The sequence below is a fragment of the Dermacentor variabilis genome, chromosome 4, assembly GCF_050947875.1.
Source record: "Dermacentor variabilis isolate Ectoservices chromosome 4, ASM5094787v1, whole genome shotgun sequence".
In the NCBI taxonomy this organism is placed as follows: Eukaryota; Metazoa; Arthropoda; class Arachnida; order Ixodida; family Ixodidae; genus Dermacentor; species Dermacentor variabilis.
This window is the reverse complement of record NC_134571.1, coordinates 27225116-27247444: the sequence shown is the minus strand read 5'-3', so window position 1 is coordinate 27247444 and position 22329 is coordinate 27225116.

Genomic DNA, 22329 nt, shown 5'->3' with positions numbered 1-22329 from the left:
CTATTATATATTTCTGGTTGCTGGTGTAACACAGTGTCTGTTGAGATAGTTCTGAGCTATCGCCTGTCAACGAGGGGACATGCGCGCGTAGGAAGTGGCCGGTATTCTCGTTAACACTGGGGTGGTATGTAAGTCAAGTGATTTCATTTTGCCTTTGGTTTCTAGAACGCTATATCCATAACGTATTCACAGTCTCAACACTTCTGTGTGACAGTCCGAGTCATCCAATAGAAAGATCGGCCATGAGGGAGATATTGGCGAGAAATTTTTTCCGTGAGGGCTTCGGTTATTCTGATGGCTATGTGGCAATTGTCATCCTATGCGATTTTATACAAGCTCACATTTTATTTCGTTCCCGGAAAGGCACACTACCATTGGAAGAAAATGTTGCCAACTCGCTTTTTACACATAGCGGAAGAGCCTCGCATTTCGCGAGAGACGTGAATTGAAGATCGAGCGAGGCATTTGAACACATAGTCTAGCGTCCAGCAAATATATCTGAACGACAAAACAGGCTTTGAACATTCTTCGCGACAATAAGCGTTTCGTATCGACAAAGAAAATCAAATTTCTTCGTGTATGAATTTTTCCCCATGCAGAACTACACGTGTGGAAGTACAGAACGTCGTTGTTGGGATAGAAGTAAATATCGAAGCCGGAAGTAGAGCAGCCATACAGAAAGAAGCTTTGCTTGCTTTGTATGCATATTGCAACATGCGAGCTGCGGATTCTTTAAAGAGACACGTTTCTGAGTCCGTCCGTAGAAAGATTGCGATTTTAGACATCTCAGGTCTTGAATAAGCCCTATCGGAGCGGGGGAGTGTCATTTGAATAACAGCATTTGTTTAAATCTTTATTTACATATTTTTCCTTGGTAGATTTGTTTTCTTTTTATAACTGCGCTTAATTTTCGAACTACATTGTTTATCTATTTTTGCCCGAAGACATTCCCTTGGATAGCTCATACGTGTTTTCTGATGCTTCATCTACCAACTAAAAAATATTTGTCAAGTCATTTTATACTGGAGTACGATTTTCATTATTTTGCTGCTTTCTTCAGTAACGTAATTTTGTATTAAGGAATGACTTAACGGATATAATTTCCTAATTTTTCTGTAATACGTTTACCTGAATAATCTGGAGCAGTAGGAATTGATGCATAGTTATGTTTGCTTTTGTGAGTCTCGCACAGTGCGCAGATATAACGGAGGAAATTTGCAATTACTTTGAATAAGCACAATTATTTCTTCCACTGCCTACAGCCATAGATGTCTGGGTAACTCTTTTCAGCGTCTAAGCTCCGCGACGCCGCCGCACACCACATTCTTCGCAGTTTAACTATCCAACGATGAATGTGTAATGGTTAGGTTCACCCAAACGATAGTATTTATGAACAGTAGAGAAAACAAAGGAACCCGTGGTGGAGTACAAGAAGAGACGACGATAAGATCTGTGGTGCAAATGAAGGAGAAGCATTCAATGAAACGAACTTGTTATTGCAAATAATGCAGATCAGTGTCTAAGGCTGTTTAAATATTTAAACATCTTATAAAGCATAAAGGAAGGAGCTTGTTGGCATGTGCCTGCCACCCCTTTTTATATTTCCGTCGTCATTGTCAACATTAGCTAAGGCGCTAATTCTATATTGCCGCGATGACGCAAAAAGCGACATAGATTGTCGAGTGGAGGATGGCCATCAGAAGTAGAGGGATATACGTGACTAATGCTGCACCGAAGACGAGTATCAGAACTTGCAACAGATATGTTCTACCTGCAATAGTAGCAATAGTCGGACGATTTACCAAAAAACTGTGGTAGTGCGTCGGCCTGCACCAAATCGGCAGCCAGTTTCCCAACTTCAGTATGAAATGCTTATGGGTTTGGAACAGACCTTGGTGGTCCGCTCGCGCCAAGGACACCTTACTATTGCTATGTGTCCTGGCGCACATCCCCGGCGTCGACCGCCAAACCGATTCCTTTAGAGCGCAGCGTTTAGGCGTCGTACTTTGTAACCGAGCGAACGAGCACAGCGAACAATGAAAGCGAACGCAGAATACCGCGGGAGATGAAAGAGGGTGATACCGAAGAGAGCGTAAGGAGGCGAGTGGTGGGGAAGGGTGCAGCTGAACCATGAGGTGGAAAGCGCAGGAGGAAGGTATGGCGAAAGCGTGAGAAGAAAAGCGTAGTGCCACAGTGGGGCTGTGCGGAGACGATGAGTACGAGATGGCGCCTGAGATGCGCGCGTCCTCTATATGGAAACAAAGTGCTACATGAGCGGAAGTTTGTCTGAAGCGGCTGCTGTGAATCGCGCCCACCCGTCGCCTACCCGCTGCCGCTTGCGAACTCCCGATTAGCGAGTCACCCGCGCCACACTTTGCTCCGTTTGAAACGAACCGCACGAGACAACCTGTTCGCTCTAGCCAATATACGGTGAAATGAAAACACATACACACTCTTAGCGCGGTAACGTTTAAGTTTACCTCTAGTTGCAAGTAACCTATAACATAAAGGTTACTAGGTTACTAAACCAACTTGATAGTTTTGTTTTTGTTAATTACCGTCGCGGCTCGGGGTTACGTATTACGTAACCTCGAGGTTAACCTCGAGGTACTATTTTAAGTGTTACTGCAACGCCAAATGTCTCATAACCTTTAGATTGTAACTTATGAAAGGAAAGTTGTAACGCGTGGCTCAGGGGATCTATTGTGTGGATTTGAAGTCTGCTGATTATTGTGTCGCATTCGTTCGATATGATATTTTCAGCCAGGACTAACGTGTAGAATATGCTGTGCGGCCACAGGACGGAGGCAGGTTTGACTAAATTAAAATGGTATTGATTCCAGTCGGAATGTTTGTTTTCGAAGTAAATAAAGAAAAAGTTAAATCTTGCACGAGCGCATGCTCAAGTCAACCCGAAGCAATTCATTGATCAAATTTATATACTGCATACGTGGCATTATAATGTAAAAGCAAGCCAGAGAAACATTAAACAAACATCGGAGAATATTGTGGCGAGCAATGCTGTGGCATAAATTGTAACTACGGTTCAGTGTGGCGGAAAGCCACCACTCCAATCATCATACGTTGTGGTATAAAACGTACCTGCACAAAAACTAAACGCAGATGCCTTATAGTGGTTGAATATACATTTGTACCCAATATTTTTTTTATTTCTTTGAGCATCAACACTTCCCTTAGTCTTTGTATATCTTCTCCTGAAACGCGACACCCTTTGACAGCAGGACGCACACTTAATGGCACAGGTAGGCGCACGCTGGAGTACTAAAAGCTCGACGACCGAAAGCATAAAAACGTCAAATAGGCCCAATAACTATTCTGTGGGGTAGAAAAATGTTTTGTGCACTACAACAGAATGTTATATGCAGCTGTTTTTTTTATTTTTTGCCTTTCTAACGCTTAATAGGGGACACTTCCTAAACTGCAGCAAATATCGGGTTCCTTATTGAGAACGCCATACACGAACCACTCTTTCCCGCTCGCTAACACGCGAGAAAGACGCCGCTACATTCACATGTCAGCGGGCGACAGCCGCTCCAGTGAGGTCTCGTAGAGAGATGAAGGGACGCTTACTTTATGAGGCCTCAATGGCGGCCGGCCAAATGAGCTGAGGGAAAATATACAAATACAGACGAACAGCAATATCTTGAAACTATAGAATATTAGAATCTTGATATACGGTTATGTCACACTTTGGCGGAACTGTAGCTTGAATATTGTTTTTATTTGCGCTCTGTAGATGCAAGCCATCGTCTAACGCGCTTCAGCTTCAGCCAAAAATGAGCGAAGTCATATCTTATCTGCGTTATGTAGCTCTCAAGAAGCATGCCGGGAAGAGTATCGCCGATGCGGTCTTCTTGTAACGGTCGTGTCGCGCTTTGTTTCATCGCTTTAACTACGTTTTACCACCCTCCAATTTCGTGGCGTGCGCTTACCAAGCGTATTGTGTGTCTGAGTTGCTCGTGACGCGTGGTTATACAGTTACCGAAAAGACTCCTAAAGGTGCGCGAGCCGCTGAAAAGAAGCACTGCCGCCGTGGAGCAGCGGCCTGTTTGGTACGCTGCGTGGCCGCTGCAAGGAGCCGCATTGCCGTTGGACATTGGTAAAAGTTCTTCGCTTACGGGAGAGTGGCGAGTACCGCTTATGTTGTGACTGCTGTAGCGAATACTGAAGACAGCAATAAATGTGACCCGGGTAATCAGTGCTTCTTATTCAATTATTTATTTGCTGGTGTGCGTGCGTGTGCGTGTGTGTGTGTGTGTGTGTGCGTGTGCGTGTGTGTGGTATATTTCACCGTTAATTCGTGCTCATGCTTACGCTACTGAATTTTATTGAAGCGCACTACTTGCTCGCTTCGTAAACACATTTAAAAAATGTCTGTGAGTCACCGTGTTGGTTATTCTTAAAGCTCGAGTATACGTTCCACTTTTGTGCGTACACACAGCATTAGACCTCATGCCCGTAACTGGTGTTTTGTGCTAATATAATCATATGTTTACAAATGAATTGTAAACTATCGTTAATTAGAGAATAATAATTACAGTAATTCAGTTTGTAATCAGTTCATATCGCGTCCCATTCTTGCGGTGTTGTTTTTTTGTACTTGAGTGGAGTACGAACTGACTTGGGAGTAAAATTGCAATAATAGTTTGAATGGATTAATATTTTTAAATATTTAACCTTAAATTTTTATTGTTACCGAAATTTCCTTTATAGAACATACTTAAAGTTTGCGTGTTTAAATATATGTTCTGTGGTAATATGTTATCTGTTTGTGGTTATTTTATGCTTTTTTCATTGCATGTTGATAGCTGTTTGCAGTGCAACCTAAACAAGTAAATATAAGATTTTAAGATTACTGTTCTGCTCTTGTAGGCTCCACTGGATATCGGAAAATTAACAAGTGACATACTGGCCGCAAACAGACATGATTATGTTCTGAATCCGGCTGAGATCGTCTTCCTTATGATAGTCTAAAACTTATATGTATATGTATTTAGACATATTGTACACGAACCTTCAAAATTTATGACTATTTACGTCATTCCTGGTGCTGCTGTAGCAATTAATGTGTGCTTCCACGCAGTGCTGTGCTCGAATGTTTTTTTCATTTTTCCTTCATGGCCGTGAAGAAAAAAAAAGAGAGCAACCTTGAGCTGCCAAACTGTCCCCTTACAAACGAACATAGCATGTACAGATGCTATAGGTACCCTGTAAGTGTCACATGGCCTTCTGTGATTCTGCTACACTATCTCTGTAAAACACTGCGAAAAGCTTCTTTCATGCTTAGACGATAGTCTAATAATACAAGTGCCACAATTGAAGTGCGATGATCTTAATATTTTACATTGCTACACATTAGTCAGTATGTTTGAAATATTCGTCTGTTATCGCGATCGTACCTGCGTACGAGGCGACGACGTGGCAATGCTGTAACCTGACATCAACGCCTTTCGCACAGAAGTCCTCGACATTGGCCCTTTTCGTGAATAGGGCGCTCTCCGTGATGGTCAGCTTATCACGGTCAGGTTCAAGTAGATTGGCCTTCGCGGAAGTTACGGCTTCCACGGAGTGCGGCTGCTGTTGTCGCCTCGAAGTGAGCTCCTTTGTTTGCGCGTCAGTCTATTCGGGCCCCGTCGCTGTCTGGGCGTGCGCTGATGAAAGGACGGCCTCGTGCCGTGAAAAGCGTCAAAAAAATTCTCATCGCTCTTTTGAGACGTAACAGTGGCGATATCATTAGCACAGCATACATCCTCATTCTTGTAGGCCCTCTGCCTAGCGCAAGGGCATTATTGCACTACTTTAATTTCTCAAGGTAAAATGAGTAAAAAAAATTCGTAAAGTACGACTTCTACACAACGTGCAGACATGATAGCATTGGATTGTAATTCGAATGTACGAGAAAACATAATTTACTTACGCGGAAACTTAAACACAAACCCTTATTCCAGGTGGAGTTTTCTTTATATTTTTTTTGGGGGGGGGGGCTGAGCATGCCATGAAAAATTCTAGCCAAATAAAGACCAACAGCTTCGCCGTAAAATAGTCTATACGGAAGAATAATTGTTTGCAAGTGTGCTATTGGCTATACGACTTTTCAAGGCAATAAAAACTATACTCTCAGTTATAGTAATACGAAAGCTTTCTTTGCCTCTTAGTAGTAATTAATGCCTAGAAGACAATTAGTTTGGGTCACTCGGTACGCGTCACTAGGTATGTGCTGGAACAGACGACTTCGGTACTGCGTATGTGACGCTGGTATGGGTCCATTCTTGGTAGAAACAGGTAGAGAGGTCACCCAGGCGCACGTCCGGTTTGCTACTCTACACAGGGAAAAGGGTTTAAACGATGAAAAGAAAGGAGAGGGAGGGAAGAAGGTACTATCAGTGTGAATTCGTGCGGATGTCATAACTTCACGCCTCTCAAGGTGACACAAAGGGTGTGTAGCCTAAAATGTACTAAATTGTTAGCACCCAATTCCCAACAGACGCTTCCTTCCGCGTCTATCGCGGCCGTGTGATGCATAGCCATTGCAGTGAAGTTGCTGCCAAGATACTGTGGATAATACGAGTTACCACGGGGTTTTAACTGGGGTGCTGTGATTGCAAGAAGATATAGATTGTCCTGGTGTCATTTCACATTATGGTTGGCAGTGATACATACTGCTACTTCGAGTATCTGCTGAAGCGCATAAGGTTTCGTGATTCAAAAGATTGGTTCACACAAGAAAGCTATCATTGACATTGACGATCTTCAGTGGCTTCTGTCACAATCCATATGACTTGGAAATGTGCTGTTATTCTAAATTTAAAGCATATTTCAGTGTCATATGCTTGCAAACCTATTTATTACTGGTATCACTAGTCCTCAGCGACTCAGCGGTGGCAGCTTCTGCAGTAACAAACTTTGTTCAGAATTCAAGAAACCCTAAATATATTTTCTCACAAAGCTGCTAAGGGGTGCACCGACGGGCACCGACGACGTGCGGTGGCGTGCTCCGCAAAAATCTCAAAGAACTGCCAGCTTTGAAAGGTAACTATCAATGATTATAAAATAAAGTTACCTTGCGTATGCCTCACTCGAATGCACAAACTTCCGAAAAGCCAGTAATTCATGCCTTTTACTTGTGACGTTGCGTTTCAGTGGCGGCTCTACGTTGCAGGTGGACTAAGAGTTTGTGCGGCGGAAGCGGCATGACGAAAGCGGTGGTATTTGAGTGCCCCGAAGCGGCAGCATGACATGGGGGTTCGTGAGAACACGCAAGAGGCGTTGATGATGAAAGAACCGTACGAGCATCTTGCAAACGGAGCCCCAGTAATTGCTACATAGGATATGAGAACTCCCTTATACAGCTTGGCTGTCGTTGATTCATCAATTGCTCAAATTGGCACCTGTCTTATTTTCTTTACTTCTACGTTCAAATTATTCAGGAATTTCGTTCTTACCGGTGAAAACCTTTAAAATCTTCATAGACTGCATTTTAATGCGCGTTGGAGAAGTTGCGTGCCTGTACCTGTGCTAGTGTAAATTAGATATTTAGATATTAGATTGGAAGCAGAATTTCCTCAGTTTCTGCTCACTGAACAATAACCAAAAATAGATCGCCTAAAGACGAGATACACAAATCTATTCATTTACGACCCAACAACATAGGAGAATCTTCTCTTACAAATAACTGAACTGGAGTAAAATCTGAATATATTAGAAAGTAACTGCACTGGAGTAACCAGATGTTTCTGGTCTAATGTATTTGCGTTCATGGCAGCCCCTACACAAACATTATAGTACAACTGCCAGAACCCGACTCATTTTTATTCGGACTCCAATGCTTGCTTTCACTGCAAGACCGTTAGTTTAAGAGTTCCAACAGGTGTGGAAAGCGATCGTGGGTTAATATATTTTTAAACTTATTTTAGACGGAACTGTGCTTACGCTACTAGCAGGTTTTCTTCAGGTTACATTATGTTTTGTTAACATCCCGGGTTCGTTTGTACATGCCACCAGCTGTTTACTTTGCCCAAAAGCGAAATATTTCTCTGGTAGTTCAGCGAAAGAATTGAACTTGCACCGTTAAACAGAGAATCACCATTGCGTCGAAAGAATATTTTATTTTTTGCCGTTTCAGCGTTAGCACACTTCAAACTGAACACGCGAATTCATCGACAAAGAAAGATACCCTGCAGAACGCAATCCTCGGTCTGTAGAATCACCCTCTTCGAACCGAATTTACATGTCTTCAGCGTAAACTCTGAAAGCTCATATACTTCGGATCTCTAGACGAAATACCTTGGACGGAAAGCTTGCATGCGACAAACTTTATTCGAAGCAGTTCCTGAAATATATGTACTTGCCACGGCAACTCAGCAGTGCTTCCTGCCACTGTTAGAAAAGTGCAACCAAAGCGATAAAGGTCTCCTGCCATATTTCAGGCATGCAAACAGTTTCAGGCGTTGACCGGTGAAGCGGTATGAGCGAGTTGGTAATGCGGGCTTCGGTGCAGATAGCGTGCGTTAAAAGAGTGCGATAGGGGAGAGAGAGAGAGAGGGGACGGGACACGCGTAGCGCAGTTGAAAGTAGTTGAACGTTAGCTGCACGCATGCAACCCTGCGTCCCTGTTCGCGGTGCGCTGCGCACACCGCGACAGTCGCTGTATTCTGGTGTGGTCCTTGAACAGATTTAAGTAACCCGGTTAGTCTAGGTCATGAGTTTTTTTTGTTCATTCTTGCCTTTTTGTTTTGCCTTCGTCAAGAAACATTTTACAGTGAAACTGTTAATGCGCGCAATAAAAACAGGGCTAAACAACAGGACGAGTGAAGGGACACAGACAAAGTTGTCTGTGTTCCTGCACTCGTCCTGTTGTTTTTAGCGCTGTTTGTATTGCTCGTATTCAGGAACCGACCAACCCGAATGCGTACTCTTCTCCTAGTTAATGCGTGGTGCAGAATGTTCGCCGAAAACATCTAACCGAACAAGAATTGATTTAGAGAATCATTGCAGGTAGCCGCAATAAATATGAGATGTTTTGCGGGTTGCTGGACCTTTTGTGGGTGATGTGCAGGCAAACTTAGAAGTGTCAATAGTTATTTGGCACGTTGTAGTAAATTACGAGAGCTCTCTTAATACTGCTTTGAAGCTTTATGCGATATTCAACACTTAGTCGTTTAACTAGCGCGAACTGGTCTATAAGAAACTGACAAGAAATAAAGTTCGTGTTACGAAAAACGCACAGTGGGAATCTTAGTTTAGGCAGCTCGACGCTGTCGTGGAAAGTTATGATGATTTTGCTAATTATCGTCTGTTGCGACGCTTGTAGAAAGAAAAATACGTTTGCGAACAGCCGTGCACATCAATACTTCATATGGGGATAAAGCGTGCATTAAAGAGACTCTCGACTACTTCAAATTGAACTTGAACTTTATTTCAACATTTTTTTTGTGAAAGAAACAGAAGAATGGTAGGAGGACAAAAAACTGCTAAGCTACAGCTTCAGTGGGTGCTTGTCCCTTTACTTGGCAGAATGAAGAAATTAAAAAAAAATAAACTTGAGGGAGAAACACATTTTGTTTAACATTTCAAATTCACAAATTCATACCAAAAATAATATTAGTTTCAGAGTTGTAGCTGCATCGGGGTGCTAAGGCACTCCAAACTGACAAATCCCGTAAATCATTTTTAGGAGGACTAACATGAAGTTTACAATTATTCAAGGAAGCAAAACGCGGGCTGAACGCATATGTTGGAATCTATGTAAAGCGACTCTTTAGTAAAGTGGTTAATTAACTGTTTTAGAAATAACGGTGATGATTATAATTTTGTTTACCCTTATCCTATGCAACGTCTGTTCCTATGAATTTTATCTACCACACAGGTCACAAATTTATTGTGATATTTTTATGTTTATGCTTCGAATCGTTCAAAAGCAGTGCCTAAATGCAAGCTTCAAATGAGGCGGATGCGCCATGTGAAGCGCATACGCAATGATGTGACAAGGGCGAAGGCGATCGACGATGCACTTGTCTAGGGACGAATTGTGAATACCGACAAGATAATTTAACAACCTCGTCATGTCGTAAATAAAGTTGTTTTTATTTCTCTCTCTCTGAAAACATCTGTATGCACAAATAAGTACGACGCGTATAAAGACCCCATTTAGGAACTCCTTACCTCTTGTGTCACTGTGAGACATAGCAATTTTGGAGCACTGACCAAAAACGGACGCACGCCCAGTGGCACATACTGAATGGCTAAATCAAAGGAAATTTTTTTTAAATAGAAGGAATCCGTAAAAGATATTTCGCCATTCTAGTAAGACGTCGGTGTGCGTTGAAGCTGTCTGTGAGCCGACAACATATATTAAGGTTTTATGTAGCAATCATAGTGGTACGGGCCCGTTCTGAACAATTGACCAAGAACAGGCGCGCGCGCACGTACGCACGCACCAGCGGCACATATCAAAAGAGAAAATCAACAAAAATGACGTAAATGAAAGAATCTGGTAAATACTGCCACGTGGTAGTGACGTATAAAGAACACAGTAGCAATACTGTGAAAGACGAAACTAACTTTTATTGGGCGAACCTGTGCCCACAAGAATAAGCTACATTTAAAGAACGGAAACAACGGCGAACACAATCGGCGATCGTCAAAATCTGATCAGCGGGTCAAGCGCGTCGGCTTTTGTACATCAGCCGTTGAACGTTCCAGGCTAATCGCTGAGACCCGCGTGTCTTCAACAAAGTTCTACACCATTCGCGTCGTGCGATGAAATCAGATAACACAAGGTTTGGTAAAAACAGACAGCGGATAGAACCATCGATAACTTTCGAGAAACTTCCCATACCAGCAGGCGCGTCCTGCGCTCTGCGATAACGTTTGTTAGGCGGTGAAACGTGGTCGCCCGATAGAGATATACAAGTACATGTGCCGATATAATTCCCCCTTCCATTACTAGATAGGTGTGCTTAAGAGGTGCCTGTCAGCCGACATTACACGTTCAGTTTTTATGTAGGAAGTTTTTCTTGTTCTTCTATAGCGCAGCTCTTAGGTGCCCGTTCCTGTGGCGAGCGTCGGCGTTGTCCTGCGGCGTTGTCCTACCGCGCAATCGAGCGAACGAGCACACCGACAGATGAGAGTGAACGCGGAGCGCATCGGGGGGTTGAAAAAATCGTCGAGAGCGAGTAGGCGTGAGTAGGAAGGCGGAGAGTAGAGTATAGCGAAACCATGGGGCGGAAAGCGGAGGAACGTATGACGAAAGCGTGACCAGAAAAGCGTAGTGCCGCGCAAGACTTGTCACAACCGCTACAATATGGCACCAGAGGAACGCGCCGTCGTCTATTCACCGATGGCATGCGGCGAGCGCGTACGATAGAAGATATGGAAACAACGTGCTGCATGAGTGGAAGTCTGTCTGCGGTGGCTACTGTGAATCGCGCCCACGTGTCATCAACACGCTGCCTGTCGCGATCTCCCGATTAGCGAGGCAGTCACGTCACACTTTGCTCCGTTTGCAACGTGCCGCACGATACAGATTGTCCGCGCCAGCCAATATATCCCAAAATGAAAACACGTATAGAGCTGATAGGAAAAAGCTCTAGGACACTGGTCCAGACGGGCTTCGGTACTCAAAGCCTTCATAATAATAATATTTGGGGTTTTACGTGCCAAAACCACTTTCTGATTATGAGGCACGCCGTAGTGGAGGACTCCGGAAATTTTGACCACCTGGGGTTCTTTAACGTGAACCTAAATCTAAGCACACGGGTGTTTTCGCATTTCGCCCCCATCGAAATGCGGCCGCCGTGGCCGGGATTCGATCCCGCGACCTCGTGCTCAGCAGCCCAACATCTTAGCCACTGAGCAACCACGGCGGGTACTCAAAGCCTTGGAGGCTTTGCTGAAGTCTTTAAGGACATGCGAATTGTGCGACCGTCTTTGAGTATTGTAGCGCGTAGTTTCGCGTTACTGTGTGAATTTTCCAGTTCACTTTGTTCCCCTCTCCTTTCTCCTTTTATTCCCTTTACCCCTTTCCCCAGCACAGGGTAGCCAGCCGGTACTTACACTGGCTAACCTCCCTGTCTTTCCTCCACTTTGTTTCCTCCTCCTCCTTCGGTGAATTTTTATATTGTAACGCAGAACAGAGATGCGTGTACTTGATCAGCATACAAGCGTTATAAATGTCCATTTGCTCGTACTTTCATATAACCTTTGTGCCTGTATAAACAAATATATTCACCGAAATAACAACCAACATAACACCCAGAAGCCAGACAGCCACTTCGAACCCGGGAAAGTAGGCAAAAAAAAAAGCATCGCTCTTGAAAAATGAATAAGCAACTGTGGTTGAAAATTTCGACACATACACGGGAGACTTCCTACGGGAGGCCCCAAAAACATTTTCGTCCTCATAGTTTTCAATGTCCGGAAAGAATAATTTGAGAGCGCTGTTTGAGCTTTTTAGAAGATATGCATGGCTTTGCTAAACGAAAACAACAAGCGAGTTTCAAAATACTTCATTGTTGTCTGAGGACACCGCAGAAGTAAGCTAAAACGAGAACTTCACTTGGGCGCTTACATTTAGTAACTGGTGCCCACAAAAGTAAAGCGCCCTCATTAATCTTTACGGACGGGGCCTTTTTTACAATATATGGCAACCATTCTTCTCGCTGAGTGTGTCACTTAAGGATGCAGTATACGTCCAAGCAGCGCACGTACCTGAACATATAAAACTGCTTATTTATCATACAAGTTATTTTTCGCATAAATTTCGTGCTGGTAATAAGCTCCAACTTTCATTGCATCTTGTTTGTCCACTTGGGAGACATATTTAAACGGCCTTTGCTTGAATTGAAGTTAGTGACCATCTCCTTTCTAAAATTTTTTGCTGATAACAACTGATTGTACGCCATGGGCTCAGGCTAAAGCGTAGAACATGCCTGACAAACCGTTCAACAATGTTTCTGACCACAATTAAACTGGGAGAATGCCTGAGGTACCAGGAAGGCCCCTATATTTTTTTTCCATCAAAGTCCAAGAAAAGTTCGGCACGAATGTAACGCACAGCATATATGCGTATTTTTTCCTAAATCTACGATGGCAGATGTCGAACCATAACAGTGGACATATCTTGAGTCCCCCCCCCCCCCCCCCATGACAAGCTTTATTACTGCAATCACCCCATCTACTCCGAGGAAATAAACCAAAAAATATGTAGCGCAAGGTGTACAATTGATTAGTTGTGCGACTATTATAAATGTTTCAACATGCTTGCTATTGCTAATAATGTATTGCCGAAAAAGGAAATTCCTTACGTACTCTATAACTCTTAAATTTCGAGCGCAGAATTTTAGGATGACAATGAAACACACACGACAGGCACAAGCGCTGAGCTCGTGTAGTCTTGTGCACTCTTGTTTTGTATACTATATACCGTATTTAGGAATACTGGCTCGTCTCCGTAAAAGCAGCTGGTAGACTTACAGTTGTTTCCAGGGTTGTGCTTGCCTTATCTCATGATCCTGACTACGACTATGATTATGACTATGATCCTGATGTGGGAATGAACGGTTATGGTTTTCTAGGACAACAAAACTATGGCACTGCACTTGGCAGGGTGGATCAAAGCAGACTTTCAGTCATACAGTCGATTTTGTTCATTTATTATGTAGAAAACGATGCAGGACAGCAGTAGAAAGGGAGTTCATCATTCTCACTCCGGGCCCAGTCGACATTAAATGCAGGCGATCGTCCATCAGCCTCCCCACCATTCCTTGTTTTTCCTTTGTCGCTACTAGGGCTAAAGGCTCCATGCAGTGCTGGCAAGAGTAAGTCAGGTAATGCTGAACTATCGAATATTCTACAGCTGTTACGGGTTTAGTTTCACCATGTTCGCATGTCCAATAGCTAATAATTAGCAAGCTAATGTCATGTGTTGTTGCCCTGTAGAACGAGCGTAAGTTAGCCTGCCCTTCGGGGCAGATTTACCAGGCAGACGTGCCTGGGGAGACACGTCAATGAGTACGGGCGGCTAATCGCATGTGTTGGCCAAGAACTTGATTGCACGTCAGCGCTAGCCTTTTCTGTTATTACCAGACTACATTATTTGCATATATTGGTTTATTGACAGCGCATCCTTCAGAGTACATCTATATCGGTAGCGAGATACCGCTGCGTTAGCCCGTCCGTATGTTCAGCCTAATTTTAAATATGATTACTAAATGGTCATTACGTTCAATTATGATTCACTGTGGACATTAGACATAACACCGCCTTTCATAGAGGAGTCTCTCAGCGCGTACTGGGCTAGATAGAGCGTAGAATCCACTTCCTCTTTGGAATTCTCGCATTGAAGCAGCATAGTAATTAACTTTTGTCTCACTGCCGGAAATAACCAGAGCAGCAAAAATATCAGGGACATTAGAACATCCTACGCCTCTCTCCCCTCTACACCATTTAATAAAAGAAACATTTATTTGCGTTTCTGTTTGAACGAGTAATGCAGGAGCACTTTTTATTACCTAGCTGCAGTGGCCATTTTTTTCCTTTAAGACTTGTTGGTGTAATATATAAAACTCAGCTTTTCGTGGAAAAGATTCCGAAAGCAAAGATAGAGTAGGAAGCTGCTTCATGCTCTGCTCCGACACAAAACCATGTCCATAAAATCTGACATCCTGAGAGGCAACGAAGTTCCGCCTGAATCACGCGGCGCGCCAAGTCCATCCTCAGCGTCGATATTGTAAAAATGACAAGCATGGTTTTGTGCACGTACATTTGGCTCGTACAACGTTGAAATAGTCGGTAGTCGGTAAAAAGCAGAATATGTGTCTCGGGAAACTAACACTGTCAACAGAAAAAGAAAAAAAAACATGAGAACGTAATAACTTAAAGCAGAAAGTTAAGAATATTTTCTTGTTAATACACAATATTTTTTCTCGGCATGCGCATCTTGAAGGGGTGCGTATATTTTTCCCAAACGAGAACTTTTCCGTCACGTTCTCACTTTCTAGCGCGGGCACGTATTGTGCTCCATGGAATACGAACAATCTCATTCACGTGGAAATAAAAGCGACAAACCCTTTATAAAGTGTCAGTGTGAAAGCGCAGCATTTGGCATTCGGAGTGCGATTCTCGTGGAGTTTCTTATGGAAATAAAAAGAGACAGCAGCGCTTTTCTTCACCCTTTGCAGGGAACGTTATGGCTTGAAGACGGAGGCTGGCCGCGTACGCGTAATAGTGTATGAGGCAAAGGAAAACACGCTGTCCCCTGGACGAGCCTTCCGCTGGATGCAATGTGCTGTTCAACGGACATGCCATCGAAGAACGCGGCCATTACGCAGATTTTATAACGTTGTGAGCAGAATACCCGTGAAAGAAGACTAAGACTGTCATGCATTCGGCAAAAAATAAATAAATCGAGGAAGACTCGGCACACTTAGATTCAGCTATTCTATAAACAAGCACCAGCAAGACAGATGCAAGGGGTTCTTCTCAGGGTCAGTGCGCAGCCTTCTGCTACCCTGGGAACGCGATGCGATGCTGATTAGCTGTGCTTCCAAGCGGCACAGGACTTTACGCTCGAGCAGCTAACTCCTCCCGGACTCCTGAGCGTAATCAATAGGGTGATATGCTAGGCGCTTGCGCGCCACAATGCTTTTCGTAATTAGAAGCAGCAAGTGCAGTGACGTAACAACCACCTATGATTTTTGTTTTCTGAAATGAGCGTTGATGCAGTAGCGCGCAAGCGTCGGTAAACGTGGCGCTACTGCGCTCAGCGAGTGTTCGTTTTTTCCAGTTCATATTGTGTGTGTACTCACTCTGTAAATGACGCTTTAATAGAAGATCAATTTATTAAATCGCTGCATCCGGTCTCTGTGACGTTAGTTTTTCTAATTTACAGAAGAAGAATAACATACTATATGTAGCGTTTCTAACAAGAACTCTTATACAAAAGACAAAAATTAGGTGCGACCGAGTGTCGTTTGCTATTTGTTCTGGCTCATTCTTTCTGCTCGCAGGGAGTTCACGAGATTGACCGAGCCATAAGTTACCTTCAGAGACCAGTTATTACGCATGAAGAACCTTGTCGATGTCGATTTGTCGATTTCGATTTTGTTTTAGCCCGACATGAGTTCTCAAAATGAGCATGCTATGGAATAATGTGATCACAAGTGATCACATGGGAAATGCTCTCATATTAATGAAAGGGCACCCAGAATGGCCGCAGTTGGCGACGAAGTAAGGCCGGAGTACCCGGAGCTTATCTTTATTGACACATATCCTGCAGCTATCACAACAGTTGAAGTGAACCCCGAACTGCGAAACAAAGGTGTTTTCACAAAGTAGTCATATGCCATGACGAGAAGAAGACAAGGTCAATCGTTACGCTTCTGTAGAGATTTCCAGATCATCCAGCGGCAAACGGATGTCATTGTAATCTAAATAATTCACGATATAATTGATGAGAGTAGCATGCGCGAATAGTTTTCAAGAATTGAATTGTCTAAAGAATACTGGCAAATACCTTTAGGAAAAGACAAATAACCAAAAACATGATTATTATTATTATTATTATTATTATTATTATTATTATTATTATTATTATTATTATTATTATTATTATTATTATTATTATTATTATTATTATTATTATTATTATTATTATTATTATTATTATTATTATAAATTCAAGGCATTCGTTACACTTTTTTATGTGTATGAAAATAACCAGTTCCCGTTCAGATAGAAAAACTAGCATGCATGGTTTCAGAAAATGATGAATATTGTGTACTCAAATACTTAATTGGGAAGCTACGCAATGTATGTTTGGTCGTATTCGCTCTGGTTCATTTAAGGACCAGAAACGACAACTCACCTTTCCGTAGTGCTGCAAGCACTCCGTAATGAACAGCTCAAAAGCAACGCAAGGAGCCGTGATATTTCTCTGCTGACGTTTTGACGGAAAGACCAGGAGTACTAAGGAAGAAAGTGATCAGCGAATCAGGTCTCTTGTGAAGCCTCACGACGTTCATTCCCTGCGTGTAATTTTAGGCCTTACCGGGAACTTTCGAGCGTTTATTAAGGACTGCGCTAAGAAGACGAAGTGCTTTAATATCTTTAACTCAGAAAGGCATTTCATTCATGTTGGCTGTTGAATGCGAACGCTCTTACTTAGGGCTGGTTAACATCATCTCACCTGACCCTGTGTTAACGTTTGCTCTACTTCACTTTACCTTTTGAGCTATACATTGACGCTTCACAGTACGGAACTGGGGCTGCTCTTTACAAGAGAGATGCCAAGGAGCCTGTGGTCAAACAACTACGGGTAACAGCATATTTTTCGTACGCGTTTACCAAGGCCAAAGTAAACTTCTGCGCCACGAAAAAGAGGTGTTGGCGAAGACCTCGAAATACTTCAGAACATGCTTGGTGAGCAGATGCTTCGAATTATTTACTGACAGCCAGGCCTTGAATCATCTTCTGCATCTCGCACAGCCATAGGGGAGAGTTGCAAGATGGACCAGCGAGATTTAGCATATATACGGTCGAGGTAAATTGTCGTCCTGGAAAACATCTGCAGGATGCTGACTCGTTTTCCGAACTTCACATACGACAAGGGAATGGATCAGGACATGTGAACCTCTTAGGACTCTGGGAAGGACAAGGAACAGTGATATTCAAAATGGGAAGGTACATTTCTCTGAAACAGAAATGTCAAGTATTCTAAGGCTATACCAGAATAATTCAAAATATGGAGGACATGACAGATTTTGGAGGACTTGCAGATAGCTCACACAAAAATTTCTTTGGATGAACATGAAGACGAATGTCGCTAAATACATTAAGACGTAACACGCATGTTATATCTAAAAAGCGATCCACAACCATGAGCAAATAGAATGGTGATGTCTATGTATTCTGATGTACGCTACGAAGTATTGCACCTCGACTTTGTAGAAAACACAAAAAAAAGTAAGGGCGTAAGAAAATTTCGCTCCTCGAACGAAGCCTGTGCAAAGATGCAAACGTCATCGTGACTGATAATAGTCTCTACTTCCGTAGTCTTAAGTTTCGATGAGGTGAGAAGAAAAATGCATCAAACTTCACTTCCGAGCACCTTACCAACCGGAAGCTAACTGCTTTGCAGAAAGGGTGATTAGGGACGTGCAGATGTTTCTTTCTTTCTATACACACTTCAAAGGCGGATGGAAATGCACCCTTGAGGCAACCATGTTTCATCACACTTGTTCTACACAGCAAGACTCGGACGCCACCCTAATTTCGCGATATTGGGGAAAGTGTGTTGGTTGCCTGTTAGCCAAGAGCGTCGCTTAGTTGACGAAATAGTCTTCAAAGAAAAATCTGTGGTGAAAGAGCAGAAAGAGAGATATCGGCAAACGACGAGGAGGAATTTTGATAAGCGTCACCGCTCAGAGGCCCCTGATGTACATACTGGAAGTATGGCTCATGCGAGCAAGGGGCTTGATTCGAAATATCTGTTCAAAGGTCTTTACGTTATCATAAATATTGCGACGCAGCAATATTTCGATGAGGTCAGAAAAAAAATGCATCAAACTACACTTTCGAGCACCTTACCAACCGGAAGCTAACTGCTTTGCAGAAAGGGTGATTAGGGACGTGCAGATGTTTCTGTCTTTCTATACAAACTTCAAAGGCGGATGGAAATGCATTCTTGAGGCAACCATGTTTCATCACAATCGTTCTACACAGCAAGATTCGGACGCCACCCCAATTTTGCGATTTTGGGGAAAGTGTGTTGGTTGCCTGTAGACCAAGAGCGTGGCTTAGTTGACGAAATGGTCTTCAAAGAAAAATCTGTGGTGGAAGAGCAGAAAGAGAGATATCGGCAAACGACGAGGAGGAATTTTGATAAGCGTCACCGCTCAGAGGCCCCTGATGTACATACTGGAAGTATGGCTCATGCGAGCAAGGGGCTTGATTCGAAATATCTGTGCAAAGGTCTTTACATTATCATAAATATTGCGACGCAGCAATATTTCGATGAGGTCAGAAGAAAAATGCATCAAACTACACTTTCGAGCACCTTACCAGCCTGAAGCTAACTGCTTTGCAGAAAGGGTGATTAGGGACGTGCAGATGTTTTTTTCTTTCTATACACACTTCAAAGGCGGATGGAAATGCATCCTTGAGGCAATCATGTTTCATCACAATCGTTCTACACAGCAAGACTCGGCCGCCACCCTAATTTCGCGATTTTGGGGAAAGTGTGTTGGTTGCCTGTAGACCAAGAGCGTCGCTTAGTAGACGAAATAGTCTTCAAAGAAAAATCTGTGGTGGAAGAGCAGAAAGAGAGATATCGGCAAACGACGAGGAGGAATTTTGATGAGCGTCACCGCTCAGAGGACCCTGATGTACATGCTGGAAGTATGGCTCATGCGAGCAAGGGTCTTGATTCGAAATATCTGTCCAAATGTCTTTACATTATCATAAATATTGCGGCGCAGCAGGCGGTACTGAAGATCATCTATTACCAGCTACACCATGGCAATATCGAAGAGGCGTAGCTCGCGTACATAGTTCCATACCATCTCTGGAGTGATGGAAACTAGAGCGCTGCAGTATATAGCGATCCAAGAGGATCAGCAGGAGAAGGCGATGTAGAAGCGGCTCAAGGAGAGAACACGAAGAATAGCTAGCACGATTATTCCAGTGCAAATAAACGTCCTACGGAGTACTACTTTCGCGGGTGATTTATATTATATTCATAGTCTACTATAACAATATCAAATTTTGTATAGATGAAAATTGCAGGCTTCAGGAAGCTTTGCAAGTGCCACTAGCACACCACTCCATTGTGATGTTCTGTAGTGTGTCTTCCTCACCTTTTTTTTTTCGCGTGACGTTCTACGCAGTTCTTTATGTCGACAACTGCTTGTTGGTGTACTACCTCTTGTCTACCTCACACAGACAGAATAGAAATGCAGAAAGGGAACAAATACAATAATGTTTCTAATTCTTGTTTCTTCTTAACGTGGCGTGGCGATCCCGTCTGTCCAAGAAAGCTGTAGATATTTGAAAGTATATTCCGCTTGAATTTCAGCCTCAAAGAAGGACGACTTTAAAGAACTGTGGTTGCTCTATATGAAGAGAATATATAACGCATTTCGACTATTGAAAGAAGACTTCAACGTTTTGCTATTCTACTCACTATTTTATACCTGAAAACATGTAAAATTTATTTACATCTCTTACGAATTTTAACACTTACTGCCGTAGCGACAAAAAGAATACCGCCAGTCATACGCACATTATGGCGCTTGTATCAACATTAGAAACTCTGCTTTTCTACACCTTTTTTCTGCGTGTTTCTCAACGCGTTTTTCTTTGTCTTCTACCTCGCATGTTGATTGCTTAAGACTTCATTGAATCTTTCTTTTTCGTCTGTAGTATTACTACTTTAGCTCAATGTCTAGTACTGCATGCCTTCCCCCACACACCTATTCGTCCCTAGAATTTTCAGACAGCATAGTGAGGCACACTGCGGAAGTAGTTCATTAGAAAAAAAAATAACTCCCATCTATTCTATTCTTCGTGTTCAACAACCTGTGACAAGATTCAGTGCGCCTATGAAAAATTCAAGTAGACGCTGCAGTTATGGTCACGAGGTCTCCCGCAGCGGTTTTTACAGCCTCATAGCTCCTGCCTCGTATTTCCCTCCTCGGAAGTAATGTGCCGTTGCATCAAACGAGGCAAGCCTCCCGCATGTGGGTACAATCCCTCTTTGACACGTAGATACAGCACCAAGAGGCCCGTCCTTTAAAGCGTTCTTTAGCAGCTCCATTGAGTGGCTGCGTAACTTCACCAACGTTGTTATTACAGAAATTTGGTCTAGTTAGAACAGCGAGAGTATTTCATAATACCTTCGTGCTGCGCTTAGCGGAAAAGATTAGCAAGGATGGCAACACACTAGAAGGGAGCAGGACAGAAATTCCTTCGGTCCATTGTTTCCAATTCTTGTGCTTTTGTCCTTTGACACTAAGCGCCGGATTTTTTAAAAATAATTAGCACACGTGCTCCACCCCCACGCTCGGATTCTGTGTTTAGTGTCATGAACTAGGCCTTGTTTGTTCAGGTTTCTCAAACACCTAGCTTTCCGATAAGTCCTTTCTTTCTCCCTCTCTTAAGTTGTCCCAGTTTCCGCTACCTATGTAGCTTTGACGCCTGTTACTTTCTTTTGCCGCCCTGTCTGCCGTGAACTTTGTACAGGCTCCGCTATTCTTGCGCTTGCTTAATTCATGAGAGTTTTACAGCTGACCCGACAAGCCTGTTCAATACACTTGTAACTGTGGCATGTGGTTAGAACTCTATACTTCTACTGTTTATTTCATCTCTTTTTTTTCTCGGTATTTTAACTTCTGCTACCATTCCTAACCCCGCGCAACTCGAAAAAGACTAATTGTAAGCAACAGTGCCTTTTCTGCCTTGCTTCACAATTTCCATCTTGATCGTAGTGTTGCCACGACGGTAGGCTTTGCGCACAAACTAGGGGAGAAATACAGGTGGCTAGACGAACACAATCGCAGCAGCATTACTAGTCTCACATTCTGCAGAGACCTAGAATTGGATCCTCATTAGCAAAACTTGAAGTTTATTCACCGAGAAATATACCGGGGTAAACACGCACGGGTTGGCGTATTACCTTTTTTTTTCTTTCCCGCTACTTCAAAAAGTTCTATCACGTGCGTTAATACTTTATTTTCCTCTTCTATCGTGCCTATTTCATAAAAAAACACGAAGTATTTCGCATACCCTTTTGAAATCCACCCAGACAGTCACTCGTTACTTCTACAGGTTTTCTTCATTCAAAGCTTATTAAATATGTGTTTGCTACATCTACTTAGAACGACCTCTTGTCACATGGGCACAAAAATTACTTGTTGCCTTCTGACCGCTATATAGTTCTCGCCTTTTATCATTACTTCGTCAAATGATCTCAAACTTCTGCCCCGAAACTTAGCTGCGATGTTAACGGCGTTGACCATTTGTCGGACGCAAAAATACTGAACTTTATTTTTCCCTAATATCCTGCAATTATACTGGGCAACGTCCCTTGAGTTTTTTGGAAGAGAAAGAACAACGTGATTTTAGATGCACATGGATGAACCTCTGCAAAAGGAAGGTTAGGATCGCGGCGTCTTCATCATATTGGCTTTCGTTCCATAGTAGATTGACTGACATATAGAAATGTTCCTTTAAGGTGGCCACTGATGCCTTTTTCAGGTACACAACTCTTTAAAATGACCAAATGACCAACACCTATTCATCGCTACAATTTTC